The sequence below is a fragment of the Neofelis nebulosa genome, chromosome 2 (assembly GCF_028018385.1).
Source record: "Neofelis nebulosa isolate mNeoNeb1 chromosome 2, mNeoNeb1.pri, whole genome shotgun sequence".
In the NCBI taxonomy this organism is placed as follows: Eukaryota; Metazoa; Chordata; class Mammalia; order Carnivora; family Felidae; genus Neofelis; species Neofelis nebulosa.
Genome location: NC_080783.1, coordinates 133,840,109 through 133,859,922, shown reverse-complemented (window position 1 = coordinate 133,859,922; position 19,814 = coordinate 133,840,109).

The window sequence follows — 19,814 nt, the reverse complement described above, 5'->3', positions numbered from 1 at the left end:
GACTTTCACCTATAGTTGTTACCTCAAGGAAAGATCAGACATATTGTAAAGCACGAATAGTCCATGATCCCCTCTGTTGTGATCCAAATATCTAAACAAGCACCATCCAAAGCAATGTAATGCAAACTGTACATGTAATTTGAAAATGTATAGCAGCCACATTTAAACAACTACAAGCAAGTGGAATTAATTTTAATAAAGTATTTTATGTCATACAAATATATTTTGAAGGTACGATTTACAAATTAATGAGACAGTTTACATTTTTTAATATCAAGTCCTTGAAATCCAGTGTATATTTTACACTTAGAGCATATTTTAATTCATGTCAGCCACATTTCAAGACATCTATAGCCACTTGTGGCTCCTTCTTTGGCAATGACAACAATGTAACAATTGTTGTATGGTCTATCCTATAAAGAATACCCTGATTTCAGAGCTGTTAAAATATGTTCTAAGAAAGTGAAATTTGGAGCTAATGGAAAAAGCTAGTCCATAATAGAGAGAGAGAGAGAGAGAGAGAGAGAGAGAGAGAGAGAGAAGCACACACACAAACATAAACACTCACACAACATATGTATGCTATATCATTAATGCAAAATTTATTTCTTACTGTGGGTTCAAATAAAAAATAAATAAATAAAGGCATCTCCTCTGACCCAAATTTCTCTTTCTTTCGAATGAGTTTTAACAAGTTGTTTCTTAGATATTCCCCATAAAATTTGGCACCTACAAATCTAGTCACACCTACACAGATAGCATGAGTGTGTAAATTTCAAAAAGAATATCTGTTAGAGCACCAAACTTTAATGCTATATGCATTTCCTAATTTGCCTTATCCATTTAACTTTGTTTTTCTACTTTCTCAAATGAGCATCCAAGTTAAGCACAGACAGGACATAAACTCTATTAAATAATTTGGAACATTGGAAAAATAAAATTGTTTCTCAGATTTTGTAAAAAAAAAATCTGGTTAAAATATTGTATGCATGATTTAACCAAATATTTGGAATGTTGACCATTTCTTCTGAAAGTTTATTTTGTAAAAACTGTTTTGTGTATTTACCTTAAAATGATTAGGAATAAATCATGATACATAAAAGGCATAGAAGAAATGATCTTGAAATAATATAGTCCTATAACTTCAATTTATAATGAAAAGTTGAGTTCCAACCATGAGAAGTGCCTCACCAAGGACCACCACATTTATAAGTAGCTGTCATGACTAGAACACTGGGAACTTCTTAGTTTTATCCACTTAAGCTTCAAAATTCTGATACTTAAGTTAGAACAATTTCTTGTTTAGATTTGAGTTTTTAATATTGTTTTTAAAATAACAAAAATTTAAATAGCTAGTCTATTATTTATACTAAACTACACAATAATCCTGTTTATTTTCTATGGTAATCTTCATATAGTTCATTTTTGATATAATCATAAAATTAAAATGTCAATTAAAAGTTTAATATGATGCCTAATGCATCACAGTGTAAAGAAGAAATAAACTAAATTATTTACACATGAACTTTAGTCTCAAAATAGGATACGTGAACTGGGAAATATCTGGTTTATCTGCTCACTTCCTGACAGAACTTTCTTGTCTGAAATGTTACAGTGTGAAATTTTATATTTTTCATTAAAATGAGAATAAAACATCTTAATCTTCATATGTCTCTCACTTGCCATTTTATATTATTTTATATTTTAGTTTGAATAGAATTCCTATCATGATTTATTTGCTTTCTTCCCTCTATTCCTGTTTTCACACATTGGGCTGAATTATTTCATTACAAAGTGCTGAATGGAATTATACAAATTTAGACATCTCAAAACATTTGCTACATGCAGCTGGACTTGGGTAGAACAGACTGGCTTTCCAGAACTCACACACACATGCACACATACAAACAGGTCACACTGAAATGAATGAAACTATTCATGAAAGTAGCGAGAGGGACGTGTGCAAACTTTGAAAGAACTGTTGTTCCATATATACATATTCTACCACATTTACCGTCTTTATTTGTGGAGAGCAAATGTTTCTGTCCTAAGGTTTACTCCATTTAGACTCTTATTCATTATTCACCATTTCATATTCTTTTTTTTTTTTTCTGGGAAATGATAGTAGTTTGCATATTTAGCTTGTCCTTCACATGAAAATAAACAGCACAGTTAACACACTCCCAGACAAGCTAAAAGCAGCAGTTGAGAGAGTTGAACTGACAGCTGAATTCATAAATTCATTTATTTGAATATATGTTTTTAAGACTTAAAATTGGACTGGGTTTTCTTTCTTGTAAGAATTCATTTCTTGTCAATATTTTGAGCTTTTGCCGAATGGGGAGGAATGTCACATGTCATAGTACATTAATTCCAGGAGATTCCAAAAACTTTTTCTTCTAAAAAACTGGAAAAATTCAGTTATAAAATGATTTAAAGACTTGAAGTAACATTTTTAAAAGGATTTCTTACTTAAATATATGTTGATGTTTCTCGAGTGGGTTTATAATAATTATTTTTTTAATGGAATGAGAGTTTAGACGGGGGTCTGTTTCCAAAATTTAACTTTGTTTATCATTTTCTGTTTTTCTTTCCTCTTTTTGACCATTCATTTGAATAATGAACCCTTCCTAAAGCAAGAAAATAATCCAGGTATGCTGGATTAAAAAATTTAGAGCTAATTACCTCCAGAGGGCCCATGGCTTTTCCCCACCTCACCACAGCCATTTTTTTTAACCTTCCCAAAAATCCTGTATTAATGTCCAGCTATAATTGTTTCATCTACCAAATATTTGTTGCTTATTATTATTGATCCTTGTGGACAGGTATCATGATATTTTTAACAAATTTTATTTCAATAATTTTGATTTACCAAATATTACCTTTTCTCAATATTTAGAACTGTGTCTTGAAATATAAAAAAGTTTCTCTGTGAAGACAAGGGAAACATGCAATGATACAAAGAAATAAAATATACTGGGTGTTTTATTTTTTTTTCAGATTTTTAAAGTTTACCTATTTTGAGAGAGAGAGAGAAACAGAGAGAGAAAGCACGAGTGAGTGGGGGAGGGGCAGAGAGAGAAGGAGAGAGAGAATCCCAAGCAAGCTCCACCTGTCAGTGCAGAGCCTGACACAGGGCTCCAACTCACGAACCATGAGATGATGACCTGGGCTGAAATCAAGAGTTGGAGGCTTGACCAACTGAGCCACGCAGGTGCCCTATACAGGGTGTTTTAAAACCATAAGTATTTTATATGATTAGTGTCCCTGGTGTATGTGAAAGTGGAATCTGGTTTCACAAACTATTTCCTTTCCCACACAACTAAGACACATTTTATCTCCCTTTTCTTCTGGAAGATAAATACAATACAATTAATTCTCCAGATAAGGCTTCTTATTGTAAGTAATTCATACTTACCCTAGATAATTTCTCTCTTCTTCTGGAACTCTACCTGCTCCTAATTTATTTATTTATTTTATTTATTTTTTTTTCAACGTTTTTTATTTATTTTTGGGACAGAGAGAGACAGAGCATGAACGGGGGAGGGGCAGAGAAAGAGGGAGACACAGAATCGGAAACAGGCTCCAGACTCCGAGCCATCAGCCCAGAGCCTGACGCGGGGCTCGAACTCACGGACCGCGAGATCGTGACCTGGCTGAAGTCGGACGCTTAACCGACTGCGCCACCCAGGCGCCCCTACCTGCTCCTAATTTAGACCACCCGATATTGTGCCAGGCCATTGAGCCTTTACATTTTTTAAAGTCTATTCTTTTGTTTTTATCATGCTTTACTTTGGTCAGTTCCTACTGCATTCTCTTCAAAGTCACTGTTTTAGTTTAGTTTTTGTTTTTTGCAAAGTTCAACAGGTGTTTAACCCATTCATGTTTTTAAATTTCAGATACTACTATTTCTCAGTTCCATAATTTCCTTCTGTTTTTTCCCATAAATTTCATTTCTTTACTGATATTCCTTATGTTTCCACTCAGTATATCCATATTTCTTTTAAATCCATAAGCATATTTTTAATAGCTGTTTTAAGGTCCTTCTCTGTTAATTCCAACATCTGTGTCATCACAATGTCTGGTACAGGATTCAGACAAACACATGGGACAGATTTTTGGAGGTTCTTCTTTTTGCAGGTCTCTCCTTTCAACCTCACAAATTCCAGCTGCTCAGAAGCTCTGTAATACAATCTGTGCCCCAGCAAGACCTCTGTGCTCTACATGGGCTCTACTTCTGTGTATTATAAGTCTAAAAAACTGCTTCTAGACAGAAATCATATGTGCATAGCCTGTGTGGTTGTCCTTCCTCAACGGGATCGAAGTATTAGGGATTGACGTTTGTTTTAGAATGTCTAAATAAGTAGTTGCTTAATATATATTGTCCAGTTTTTAGTTTATGGTTGGAGTCTAGTCCTGTACCAATTATCGTATCAGCTGAGAGTAGAAGTCCAATGAGTTTAATTTTGACAGTTATCACCAATTTACTTTCCCAAAGAACAAAGCAATTCAGATTCCATCAGCATGTAAGTACCAATTTTTCTAAAAATTATCTAGTTATAAAGATCATTTGTCCTTTTGATTTCAATGTTTACAAAATCAATATGCAAAAATATTGTGTTACTTTATTCTAATTTACACTTCCCTAACAACTGAAGCATGTTTTTGTTTGTTGGCCTTTTGCTTTACTCTGTATAACGTATTCATACACTTGACCCATTTTCTACTGAGTTTATCTTTTTCTTATCCATTTATAAGATTCCAAATGCTTTCTAACAATTCATCCAATCTTATTTTGATTATTCCATTCTCTGCAAATTGTCAATATATATATTTGGTTTACAACATACAAATTTTGTTTAATTGTATTTATATGCATTTATTCACCAAATGAATTACAAATACCATACATTATAAAATTATGCATTACATTTAATTAATAAATATTAACCACTGATCAATTTCTTCTGGTTTATATGCTACTCTTCTGCAAGTAAATGATAATGAGACCTTTTTGATGTCATTTTTAAAAACTGCCACAGTAAATACCATTTGCTGTAGTGAAGTGATGATTTAGTATTAAGTCTACTACAGTTTCCAAAAGAATCTAATGACAGTCCCAAGAATTGGCTTAGACACTGGGAAAAACTGACTGTTCTATATAAACTACTGTATTTCTAGTAGGCAGTTTTAATAGCTTGTGATTCACTCAGCATAATATAACTGCAAGATTTCTTTCAAAAAATGTTTTTGGTTAAACTGGAATGTAAGAGAAGAGCCTAAATTAATTACTATAAAAGTTTGTCCAAATTCTGCCATGTGATAGGTATGAGCTGAAGAGTAATGTCATGTTTCCATTATGTAGCTAAATATTTCTATTTTTAATATTTAACTTGATTTCAGAGTGATCTACAAAACCATTTACGTCCAAAAGTTACTTAAGAGTAATGTTTCATATAAGACACATGTCAAGTCATTACTGTCAAGGTTTTGAAAATAATGAGCAGTTGAGATTTAAAAATATGAGTCCTCTTTAACATAGATATTTGACAGATTGATGCAAGCTCAGATAGGTAAAATTATGATAAAATAATGTAAAAGGTAATCATATAATTCAATAAGTAAGTTAATTGTAGAATCTCCAACCATATAGAAATATATGCCTGGAGAGACATATGTGAAAGCTAAGTATGGCATATCTGAAGCATTTTATTTCAAACAGACTATAGAAAAAATTGTCAATAATATATAGTCTTTCACAAAGGAAGCTTATAGCCTGATAAAAGAAACAGATGCATATATATCAGTAACAACAACATAATTATATTTTCCAAGAATACGTCCATGCAGTTTCCATGTGTTGAGTAGTGTTTTGATTGGGTATAGAAATATAATCAGCTTCAGCACATTCGCTTGTAGTAACAAGTCTATGTGAAATTAATGTTTGATGTATAACCTCCCAAAAAGTCATGGCTCAAGGTATTCCAGGGAAGAAGAAAAATACAATGATAATATTAGGTGAAACTTTTGAATACCTATTCTGTCTGCCATTTTTCCAACTGTACCATTATGCCAACAAAATTATTTTCATTAATTTATTTAATATTCACAAAAACTTTATAAGAAAATTAATTCTGAAATTGAGAAGAAAGGGTTATGCTGATCTAGTGAATTATGCAAAATTGTCCAACTAATAACTGGTAAAACTGGGACTATACCTAAGACATGTCTGCCTCTAAGTTTGTTTACCCTGAAAGTAGAGCCTGAGAATAGGACATTCAAAGGAGAAGGAGAAATAAGGGAAGGAGTATCTGGGAAAGACAATAACAGCATCTACCAAAGTAACACAGACCCCCTTCCTTTCTGAGGGATCTGAGTCCCTGATTACCACACTCTTATCAGATCATGGTTGCTATATTCATCTGTTAACAATTAAAAGTCGGAATAGATGCCAAGTGGATCATGTGAGTTTCAAATGTATTCCTCTCTATCCCCATATTTTGTAGCAGCCCTACCTCCCTAGAATGATCAGGTTTAATTACTTCTGACAATAATAATTCCTTTTTGTTTCTTTTATTCTGTTGGCATCAGAAGATCAAAGTCAACAGTGGAAGTCACAGTTTTAAGTGCAGTGACACTCTGTGTCTCCTGGTAAAAGTGTCCCTCTTCTAGGAACTGAGCCTAAAACCATAAAGTTTATTATTACAGACACAGGAGGAATGAATTGCCCCAAAATGCATGACAATGGGATCCACTGGTTCAGATACATATTTTATTAATCAGAGGTGTCAACAGTGTGGAGAGCTGAATCAACACTCATAGCACATTGAAGAAAGAGGCACTACCCTCAATAAAAAGATCTCAAAGGGCATTTTTAGCATCCACCACAGTCTTAGTTCTACTTATAATTTTAGTTTTATTTAACTCTTCTTTTAAATGGGAGTGAATTTTACCATCCCCCAAATATGGAGGACAGATAACTTGTCTCTTTAATTAGTAAGTCTTCAAAGTAAGAGAAGCTATGTCAAAGATCTTTTATTCACACCTGCATCTGCTTTAGATGATAAGATCTTGGATTAAATGACTGAACATCATAATTGGATGAGTCTTTGGGCATCTTGGGAGAGTTTATTTTGGTTCTGCATTGATTGTGAGTTATTGGGGCAAGAGGGTAAATTGTGAAAGACTATCACTTAGATGATCCTCAATAAGTAAATAAATAAATAGATAGATAGATAGATAAGTAAACCACGCCCCCTGACATTCATACCCTTATGAAGTCTCCTTCCTTTAAATCTGGACCTTATGATTTTTCAGTTGCTTTAACCAAAAGAATGCAGTGAAAATGACACTGTGCCAGTTTTAGGCCTAAACCCTAGGCACTGTAGGATCTGCTTTTGCACTTACCCTGAGGTTCCGCCACCCTTTTGGAGAGACACTGTGGATAATAGAAAGCCCGTGTAGAAAGGGGGAGACCTTAAAACTACACAGAGATGAACCAACAGAGACCCTAGATCCAGTTGAACTTTCCCAATCAGCCCAACCTTTTCAAGCTTTCCTAACTGAAGTTAAGACCTATACCCAGAGAAGCCATCTTGGAACTTTTAACTTGTTCTAATAGCATAGAACAAAGACAAGTTTTCTCTGCTGTGTTATGTCTCAATTCCTGACCCACAGAACTATACACAAATAAAATGGTTATTGTTTTAAGCCATTACATTTTGGGGCAGTTCGTTACACAGCAATAGATAACCCTAACTAGGAATTTTGCTCCTTTATGAGAGAAGAAACCTGGTATGGTGTACTTCAAGTACAATATAATAAAAGACTTCAATACTGAGTGCCTACACCATAGTATGTTGTCACATTGTTTTTCACACTAAACTTCAGGTGCTGCATTATAATTTCTGAGCCACTATTCTTTTTCTTTAACATATTTTTTCAAACAACTACAAAATTGATCAAATGCATAAATGCATTGCCTTTTATAACAGAACCACTCAGCTATAATGGATAGAAAGCTTATTTTTTAGAAATCTGTTTTCACTCAGGGATTGTAGATTTCATTGTGCAAAGCCTTGTGGGAATACTTCTTCCTGGTCTGCATTCCAGTAGCCTTTTTATTTCCTGTAGCTGTGTCAAGAGCAGTAATAGAAACTCAAAAGAATGAAACAGGTTACCTTATGATATGCATACCATATGGTTTCACAGTCTTATCCCTTCATTGGTTTAGAAATTAATGTATGTGATAACAGTAAATTGGCCAGCTAATTACTATCTCTTGTGTATAACTGTGTAACTTAATGGATATTAAATAATTTTAAAAAAGTGACCTTTCTTCTCATATATTGTCTTTCAGATTTTTCTGTTTGTGATATCTTAACTACATTTCTTAAAACCTTCTTCGTGGAAAGACATTAGCATTCCATCCCTAAGATTGTAAGGAATAGCCTTAGCCAGGTCAAGAAACAGAAAGAAGGCCAAGAAAGCACTGGCAAAATAAATGAAGAGGAAAGTAGATTGAGTGTGAGGTAAAGAGAAGAATTAATGACAACTCCCAGATTGTTGGCTTAAACAACTGCTATTTACTCAAATGAGAAGAGCTGGGGGAAATGTATTATTGTCCAAAACATCTATATTAGTTGTATTATTTACATATAACAGTTACATGAGGAACTGCTGTTCTACATGAAGTTGGAACATAAACAAGGAGCTTTATATTTAGCAAAGGAAATAATTCCACCTCAATATAGAACTACCTAGAAAAATCCATGATAGAAATTAGCCAATGAGTTAGACATAGACTTGTCTATCCTCCTACTGCAGTTCTAAAAGAAAAAAAACAAAAACAAAAGAAAAAAAAACCTTCTAGCACAAGGACACAGCAAGAGAGTCTAAAGTTACACTTACATTGAACAAATAGTAGAGCTTATTTTTGTGGATATATCTTTCTGTATATAAAAAGAAGCAAAGCCTTGTAAAAGTTTTTGTAGCAGAATAGAAAAGGAACATTATCCTAAACATTCCAAATAAAGGCATATTTCTGAAAATTGTAACCAATAGGATACAAAAATTATCCTAGAAGATATTCAGTCCATTTAAAGATATGCAAATACTATGCCTCTATGAAACAGATCTTATAATTGATAAGGGGAAATTAATTTTAACAAAGAATGAAAGTGGAATTAACAAAAACTAATGACAAGTTGAAAAGAAATTTTAAAATTAAATAGTTAAGATAAAATTCACATGGAGACAAAAGAAACAGAATCGACACTAAAAAAAAACAAAACAAAACCCTGAATCACTGGTTTTCCAGATAGAATTTATAAAAGAATAAAATTATAAAAGAAAATTATATAATTATAATTATAAAATTATAAAAGAAAAGGTCCTAAAGAAGACAGATTGGTTACCAAGCCTGAGAATTATGAGAATACCCTGGTCAAGAATTCTGAAAAACTGAGAGTAGGCAATAACTCAGTATTAAACAAGAAAAAATATTTCTGATTTTATTTGTGTCTTCACTCTTTTTTTCTTAGTTAATCTAACTAAAGGTTACAACTGATACCATAGAAATACAAAGGATCATAAGAAACTGCTATGAACAATTATATGTCAATAAATTGGATAACCTAGACGAAAGGGATAAATTCCTAGAAACATATAATCTACTAATTCTGAACGATGAAGAAATAGAAAACTTAATCAATAACTAGTAATGAGATTGAATCAGTAACAAAAAATCTGCCCCCCCCCCACCCCACAAAAAACTCTCCCAAAAAAGAAAAGTCCAGGACCAGATGTCTTCACTGCAAACATCTACCAAGCATCAAAAGACAAATACTAATCCTTCTCAAACTCTTTCAAATAATTGAATAAGAGGAAACATTTCCAAACTTACTTTATGAGGCCAGCATTACCTTGATACCAAAGCCAAACAAGGACACTACCAGAAAAGAAAATTACAGGCCAATATTCTTGTTAAATACACATGCAAAAATACTCTACAAAATATTAGGAAACCTCATTCAACAGCACATTAAAAGGATTAAGTGATCCATGATCAAGTGGATGTATTCTTGGGATGCAAAAATGGTTCAAACATGCACAAATCAGTAAATGTGACACACTACATAACAAAATGAAGAATAAAAACCATATGACCATCTCAATAGATACAGAAAAAGCATTTGACAAAATTCAACATCCTTTCAGAATTAGAAAAATAACATCCCAATAAATTAGATACAAAAAAATATATACTTCAACCTAATAAAGGCCATATATGACAAACTCACAGCTAATATCATATTCAATGTTCCAAAGCTGAAAGCTTTTCCTATAAGATTAGTGTATACCTGTGCTACTTATAGTCAACATAATACGGTATATATAGCCAGAGAAATTAAACAAAAATAAAAAAATAAAAGTTCTCATATTTGAAATGAAGAAATAAAATTGTTTTCAGATAACATTATCTTATATACAGAAAACCTTAAAGACTACCCCAAAAAACTGCTATAATAAACAAATTCATAAAGTTGCAGTATACAAAATCAACATACAACAATCAGTTGTGTTTCATGTACTAACAATGAACTGCCTAAAAAAATAATCCCACTTAAAATAGCTCAAAAAGAATGAAATACTCAGAAATAAATTTAACCAAGGAAGTAAAAATCTGTACGCTGAAAATTGTAAGACATTGATGAAAAAAACTGAAGAAGACAAAAATAAATGGAAATATAGCCCATGTTCATGGATTAGGCAAATTAATATTATTAAAATGTCCATACTATCCAAAGTGATCTATAGGTTCAATGCAATCTCTATCAAAATTTCAATGGCATTTTTCATAGAAATGGAAAAAAATACTAAAAATTGTATAGAACAACAAAAGACTCCAAATAACCAAAGCAATATGGAGCAAGAAGACCAAAGTCTGAGGTATTACAATTTTGATTTCAAACTATATTTTTACAAAGCATTAGTAATCAAAACAGTGTGGTACTGGAATAAAAACAGACACACAGAAAATGAAACAAAATACAAAGCCAAGAAACAAACTCATATGTGTATATAATCAACTAGTTATAAAAGGCATCAATAATACACAATGGAGAAAAACTGACTCTTGAATAAATGATGGTGGAAAGACTGAATATCCACATGCAAGAACAAAATTGGATCCTTTTCTTTAACTATATATGCAAATAAACTCAAAATGGATTAAAGACTTAAACATAAAATCTGAAACCATAAATTTTCTAGAAGAAAACATAGGCGGTAAACCCTTTGACATCAGTCTTTTTTGATACGACACCAAAAGCACAGGTAACAAAAACAAAAATAAACCAGTAGGACTACATCAAACTACCAGGTTTCTGCAAAGCCAAGAAAGCCATCAACAAAATGAAAAGCCAACTAATGGAACAGGAGAAAATATTTGCAAACCATATATTCAATAAGGGTTTAATATCCAAAATATATAAAGAACTCCAATATATTAATAGCAAAAATACAAGTAACCCATTTTAAAAAATGGGCAAAGAGCCTAATAAATATTTTCCCAAAGACATACAAATGGTCAACATGTTTGTAAAAAGATGTTCATCATCACTAATCATCAGGGAAATGAAAATTAAAAGCACAATCTGATATCAGATACCTCACACCTTTTAGAAGTCTATGATCAAAAAGACAAAAGATAATAAATGTCTGCAAGGTTCTGGTAAAAAAGGAATCATGCGCACTGCGGGTGGAAATGTAAACTTTATAGTCATTATGAAAAACAGATGGAGATTAATCAAAAAATTAAAATCTGATCCAGAAATCCCACTTCTCGTGTACACCCATAGGAAATGAAATTATCTCGAAGAGGTATCTACACTTTCACATTTATTCTAGCATTATTCACTATATCATGATATTGAAACAACCAAAGTAACCATTGACAGATGAATGAAAAACAAAAATGTGATATGTCTATATCTGTATTTATCTATATTCATACCTATATCTATGTACATGGAATATTATCCAGCCATAGAAAAGAAGGAGGTTCTGTCATTTGTAACAACATAGATGAACTTGGAGGGCATTATGCTAAGTGAAATAAGCCAGACAGAGAAAGACAAATAGTGCATGGTATCACTTATATGTGGATTCTAAAAAAATGTTAAATTCATAGGAACAGTGAGTAAAAGAGTTGGTTGCCAGGGGTTGGGAGTTAAGAGGAAATGGAAATGGGAAATACTGGTCAAAGGGTACAAACTTTCAGTTACAGGATGAATAAGTCCTGGGGACCTAATGTACAGCAGAGAACTACAGTAAATATTTCTATATTTTATACCTGAAGTATGCTGACAGTAGATCCTGAGAGTTCTCAACAACAAAAAAGGTTAAAAAAATCTTTCTGAACTGAAATATCATTCAAGTCTAAGAATAAAAGGACTAACTTCATGAACCCAAGAAAAGCAATGAAAAAATGACCCAAAATGAAGTATTAGCACTCAAGCAGAAACAAAAAGGTTACCCATGAAAGAACAAAAGTTGAACTGGCCTCAAATTTCTCTTATGCATAACTGAATGCCAGAGGACAACACAGAATTTTAATGGAAAAATTTTGTAAACTGAATATTCCACATCAACCAATTTATTGTTTTACTATGAAAGCAACAGAAGACATTGCTATGTTAAAAGAACTTGGAAAATATTGCAGCCAAGCCCTCTTCCAAAAAAAAAAAAAAAAAAAAGGAATGGATGATACAATTCAAGCGATAAAAGTACAAATAAAAATAAAAATACTGGTGACGAGCATTGACATTATTTAAAGACATTAGATTAACATAATTGAATACAAACCCAAATAACCTCAACAAAAATTTACTGAGGACCTACTATGTACAGAAACTCTCCTAAGTATAGGAGAGATAAGAATAAACAAGGTGAACTCTACCATGCTTTGCTGGTGCTACATCCTAACGGATGAGAGAGACGTTAAACACCCAGTGTCAGATAGTGATGAGCACTCTGAGAAAATAGAAGAGGGTCAGGATATAAGACATGGCTGCAATTTTTGATACATGGGCTCAAGAAAATCTTTCTAAGGAGCAGGAACCTGACTTAAATGAAAGAACAAGCCTTTAAAAATCTTAGGAAAGAGTTTTTGAAAAGTACCGAGCCCTGGAGTTAGGAGAGAGTTTGCTGTGTTCCAACAACAGCAGGGAGGCCACTGTGAGAGAAGTGCAGTGAGAGAGACTGTAATAGAAGTCTGTAGCAGTGGAATACTCAGGGTTCACACAACACTGGGCAATTTGGTCATTTTGGACTTTGGATTTTATTCCAGGGCAGCTGGGAAACCAATGTAGAAACATACATAGGAGAGTGACATGATCTAACTTAGCTTTGAAAAAGATAGAGAGTAGAATGGTGGTTGCCAGGGGGTATGGGAATTGGGGAGATGTTGGTCAAAGGATACAAACTTCCAGTTACAAGATGAGTAAGTTCTGGGGATCTAATGTACAGCATGGTGACAACAGTTAACAATACTGATTGTATTATATACTTGAAAGTAGCTAAGAGAGTAGATCTAAAATGTTCTCATCACCTAAAAGAAATGGTAATTATGTGAGGTAATGGAGATGTTAACTGACCCTCTTGTGGTAATCATTTGCCAATATATAAGCATATCAAATCATCATGTGTGCACCTTAAAATTACACAACATTATATGTCAGTTATATCTCAATAAAGAAAAGGATCACTTTTCACTGCTGAAGATAATGGACTATAAAGTGTCAGAGACCAATGAGAAGGCCATTGACATAACTGTCTCAAGGTTCTCATTTTAATATAGCACAGACTGAAGCACCTCGTAGGGAAGGTAAGACACAGGAATTTAAAATTCCATATTGCACCTGAGGAAGACTTAATTTACTGTATTTTGATAATTAGAGAAATATGTGTTCAAGTAGGCATTTGATAAGCTTGAAGATAAATCCTAGTTAAATTAAAACAGACTGCATAACTTTCAAATAACTATTAAAGAGAAAAGTAAATAAAACATGAGTCCTATCTTCAAGTATCTACAGGGACTAAGTCAATTGCAGAATTGGTTAAATCAAGCCACCATAGGCTAGTTGGGGAAGAGCACAGCTTATCTTGAATTGAGCCGTGCCCTTGTCCCTCCTAAGCAGTAGAAATTACTCAGCTTCACGCCAGGTATTGCCAGATCTCACTATTCATGAAAAGGAGATGAAACTCCGAATTTTTAATGTAAAATTTCTAAATTCTTAAAGCATAACCTAAACCTGACCCCATCAACCTTCTCTAATTAATTTTAAAAAGGAATAGATTTGACTTATTGGCTGTCATATGGCAAAAGTAGTTATAGATAGTGAAATTCGAGAACACTAAGAACATTAAAAAGCAAAAAATCAGAATACATCAAATAAGGTTGTAGAAGTAAGCCTTAAGTCTTCTACTTAACACTCTTCTAATTTTAACATATACAAAGGATTAAATTCTCTATTTTAAAAAAACTCATATATTGAGGTTTTTAAAAATTTTGTCTTACACCCCGCTCACTTTTTAAAAATGAGGTAACTAAATACAATTAAATGATCACTACAAGATTCACTGAAAACCAATGCTAAAAGGTTAAAAATAAAAATATGGATAAAATTAAATTCAGTGCTGACAGGGCCTTGAAATCCTTCTACAAGGTGTACTTTTTTTGTCAAGGTCAGTGAATATCAACAATAATTATTAATAAATCAACTAGCACCAGCAAAGAAAATAATCACAGATAATCAGCCAAACAGAAGACAAATTGGTGAACTAAGGACCACTATCAAGGAACGTTTTTCTGGTAGTCTTGACAATGTCTTTGTTCATGGAAAGATAATTTGCAGTTAACTGAATTATTAATATTAATATAAAGTTCATTGAAGTTATAAATTCATAACTTTCTTCCTTCAGGTATTTAAGGCTGTAATAGGTTAAATAACCACCCCTCCCCATCAAAAGATATCCACATCTTAATCTCCAAAAACTATGACTATTATGTTACATAGCAAATGGAACTTTGCAGATGTGATTAAATAGAGAATCTTCAAATGAAAAGAGAATCCTGTATTATCTGGTGGGCCCAATGTAATCACAGGATCCTTATAAGAGGGAGGCGGGAGTCAGAGAAGGAGATATGAGGACAGAAACAAGGATTGTAGTCAAAGAGGGAAGTTTGAAGATGCAGTTGCTGGTTTGAAGATAGAGCCATAGGGCAAGGAATGCAGGTGGTCTCTAGAAGCTAGAAACTCAGGGAAACGGATTATCCTTAGAGGTTCCAGAAAGAACACCACTTTGCTGACACCATGCTTTTATCCTCAAATGCATTTTGGATTTCTGACTTTGAGAACAGAAAGATAATAAGTTAGTATTCTTTTAAGCCATCAGTGTTCAGTAATTTGTTACACTAGCAATAGAAAACTAATGCAAAGGCTAATTTAAAAACCTTATTAATCTGACAATTTTTTTTCTTAAGTTTTTTTTTGGTTTTGGTTTTGGTTTTTTTTTTTTTGAGAGAGACAGAGTGCAAGTGAGGGAGAGGCAGAGAGACAGGGAGACACAGAATCTGAAGCAGTTTTCGGGCTCTGAGCTGTCAGCACAGAGCCCGATGTGGGGCTCAAGCCCATGAACCACAAGACCATGACCCGAGTCAAAGTCGGAGGCTCAACTGACTGAGCCAGCCAGGCGCCCCTAATCTGAAAAGTTTTAAATATCACTTTCAAGAAAACATTTGATTAATCCAATGGAAACTTCTAAGTAAGCTATTTATAAAACTAGTTACTGAAACTACCATAAACAAGTGCAACCATATTTATAAATCCAAAGTATTCTATTAGCTATTCAAATTATTTAACAAATAAATACAATCTTGTTATTAAAGATCAAAATATAATAAAATAAATTTAAAAGTATGGTTGACATTAAGCTTTCTCAAATATTACAATACTTTTTGAAACTTTGTCAAATTCTTTTATAATGCTAAATCCATAATCACACATCTAAAATCAAATACTTCATTACATATATTTAAAATAGACCCAAAAAAAAAATAAAAATAAAAAAAAAATAAAAAATAAAATAGACCCATTTGGCCAATCAGATATTCTAACTGCCAAGTTCTCTAAAGCATTACAAACACATGAAAATAGAAATCCTAAAGATTTTAATTACTTCGTCCCCTATATACTTGTTTTTAATTTTCAGTTGTTACAGGTATTTATACATCAAAGAGTCAATTATTATTTTCTAAGAGATTTAGGATTATAGTCCTAGCTGGGTAAAATGAAATTTTGGCCAAGAAAATTTGGTGAGAAAATGGGACTTAGTTCTTTTTTTTTTTTTTTAATGTTTATTTATTTTTGAAGGAGAGAGAGACAGAGCATGAGTGAGGGAAGAGCAGACAGAGAGGGAAACAGAATCTGAAGCAAGCTTCAGGCTCTGAGCTATCTGCACAGAGCCCGACTCAGGGCTCGAACTCACAAACTGTGAGATCATGACCCAAGCTGAAGTCGCTGAAATCAGTCGCCCAACCAACTGAGCCACCCAGGTGCCCTGGGGATTTAATTCTTATTGATGAATTCCCCTGGCCTTTTTACAGCTAGTATTACAAGAACTTCATACTTCACTGAGAGAAAGACTGATCTCACAGCTCACATCCCCTAGATTTAAGTTATAATTTAATCGTTTCTTTTTTTTTAAAGAATGTTCTTTTTTTTTTTCCTTTTTACTGATTATTTTATTTATATTTTGAGAGAGAGAGAGGGAGCGTGAGCAAGTAGGGGAGGGGCAGAGAGAGAGGGAGACAGAGAATCCCAAGCAGGCTCTGCACTGTCAGTGCAGAGACAAACTGGGGCTCAAACCCATGAACCATGAAATCATGACCTGAGCTGAAATCAAGAGTCAGACACTTAACTGACTGGGCCACCCAGGCACCCCTAAAGTGATAATTTTATCTAATTTTAATCTTCAACCCTCAAGCCCCATCTCAAGGTCTTCATTGCTTGGCTGGATTTGTTACTTATTGCTTGGTTCTTGTCAAATTCCTTCCACCTGTCAGATCCAACATTTTCAGATATATTTAAATAACATTCAGGGTCGCCTGGGTGGCTCAACTGGTTAAGCATCCGACTTCGGCTCAGGTCATGATCTTGGGGTCTGTGGGTTCGAGCCCTTTGTCAGACTCTGTGCTGACAGCTCAGAGCCTGGAGCCTGCTTCAGATTCTGTGTCTCCCTCTCTCTCTGCCCCTCCCCCACTCACACTCTTGTCTCTCTCTCTCTCTGTGTCAAAAATAAATAAATGTTTAAAAAAATAAATAACATTCAATTGTATTCAGGCCCATTTCATGTCTATTTATGGCCCTAAGGTCATAGATTTTAAGGTCCTAGAAGTAATGCTGGAAAGGTCTCCTCTGATTCATTTTGGAAATTTTTAATTTTGTTATCTTTTTTCATAGGCATAAAACCAATACCCACTTATCTGCCATAAAGTGGAAAAGAGCTCCCTAAGTAGAGTACCTGAATGTAGAGCTGAAAAGAATGACAATATAATCACTGAAAAGCAGATCAAGGGCATAAGCAATGAGAGCCACTCAAGGTAGGATATTTGCTTTCTGTCAACCATTCAACTTGGCAGCAAGTAGGCACACCAAGTTAACTCAAAATTGCTATGAGATTCAGTTCAAGGCAGTCAAGCAGTTTTACTGCTGACCCAAGAAATTAAGATAAGCATTCTAAAACCACTAAATAAGGGGCAGACTATCTGCCTAAGGAAATCAACACTGAGACTGAGCTACAGCCAATAAGAAGTAATAGGTTTAGCCATCAACCTACTTGAATTCTGAATTGTCATTATTAAGGCCACCCTACCTAAAGGTATTTGAACTAAAGTTGACTCTTCCCTGAGATGCCAAATCTTTTGGACCCTGTGTTACATTTATCTTATTTTTTTCAGGTTAACAATTAAGCCTGTTGCTTTAAATTTAGAGACACTCACCTGAAAATGTGTTTGGAAATTAAATGTAAGCACATATAGAAAAATGAAACTAAAAAACTGTTTAAAAATCAAACTTATTCTATTTCAAAACTTTTCAGACCAGGATATGTCTAGTAAGAGTTAATTTATTAGCAGTTATTTTTATGAAATAACCCTACTTAAACTATTTAATGCTTTTTTTTTGGATTCCGCTAAATGAGATAGTAAGAGCACTACAGTTAATTTCTTCCTTATCTATGATAAGGATACAGATACTTCTGTCTTTATCCATATCTAACTACATGATACCTATTTAAGCAAGTTCAAGCAAGAAAATCAGGACTAAAGAGATTAACATCTGATTTAATAGAAATCAAACCTAAAGCACTAAATAGAAAAATGTTTAATATTAATAAAAATTAGATATATATAAAAGCTATAAAAGTCTTGAATCTTCGTGTTGTAAACACTTATAAAATATAGAAGGAGAATTAACTTTTGCAGTAGATACTTTTTTAAATTCATTATCTGTCTTAAGCCAGTAATAATAATAAACTAATAGAAGATTTTTATTAATATGGTTAAAAAATGGATAGTCCTCACACTTCCTATCCTATCCTCTCCCCCAAAATCAAAAAGAAACTAAGAACTTTTCAAGTATTCATAGAACACATAAAAATTTATCACACAATATGCCACTGAAAAAACTTTTAAAAATTATAACAGTGACATTATATAGTCTTCTTACACCTTAGGTAAAAACAAAACAAAACAAAACAAAACAAAACAAAACAAAACAAAACAAAGAAACAAACCTAAGTAGCTAACAGAAAAATTAAGAAGGCTCTAGAGATTAAAACTCACTCTTAAAAACTAAAGGAAAACAATACATAACTGCTTATTCCAATATCTATTAACAGGAAAATATTACCATATCAAAATCTGTGTTGCAAGGAAAGCTATACTCAGATGCAAAGAAATAGAATTAAATGAGCTAACTAGATACTCAGTCAGAAAAATCACTAAAGCATAAACTCCAAGGAAAGCAAGAATACCTGAAAAGAAGAATGAGAAAAAAGATTACACAAATTTGTAAATAAAAAGCAAAGCACAAATAAGAGCAATTTTTAAAATGGTATAGACACTCTGAAAGCATCTTGGTATTTTGCTTAAAAGTAACAGGAAAGAGAAAAGAATGATTATAACTAGGATCTGTGATGGTTTGGAGATGCACCATCCATATCCCCCTTCAAGGAAGGACTCTGCCTAGCTATTGAAAGTACTGTAAGTGGACAGTCTTTAGCTGTTAATTCCTTCAGACTCCCCAAGGTCATGCCCTTCCTCCGAATCCAATGACCGATCAAGGCAAAAGTATAAATCCCCTATCCAGTGTAGACTAACCTGAAGGACCATTTCATCTCAGGATCACTTTAGGTCAGCTGAGGCTCTCAGGCCAGTATAATAGCTTGGCATCTCCTGCCCAGGTCTGCCTTCTCCCCTTTCATTCCACAGCTATTGATCCTCAAAACCCCACTGCCTAATAAACATTTTGCACACTAACATCTATCACCCAGAAAATCCAACCTGTTTCAGAATTCATAATATATTTGCATTAGCTTTTTAAACAAAGGAACATAATTGTTACTACTTTATGCTAATACATATGAAAATGCTGATTTTCAGGAAATATATAAATAACCAAATGGCTTCACATAGGAACAAAGAACTAATAAAGTTATGAAATCATTACCCATATAATCCCCAAAGCTTC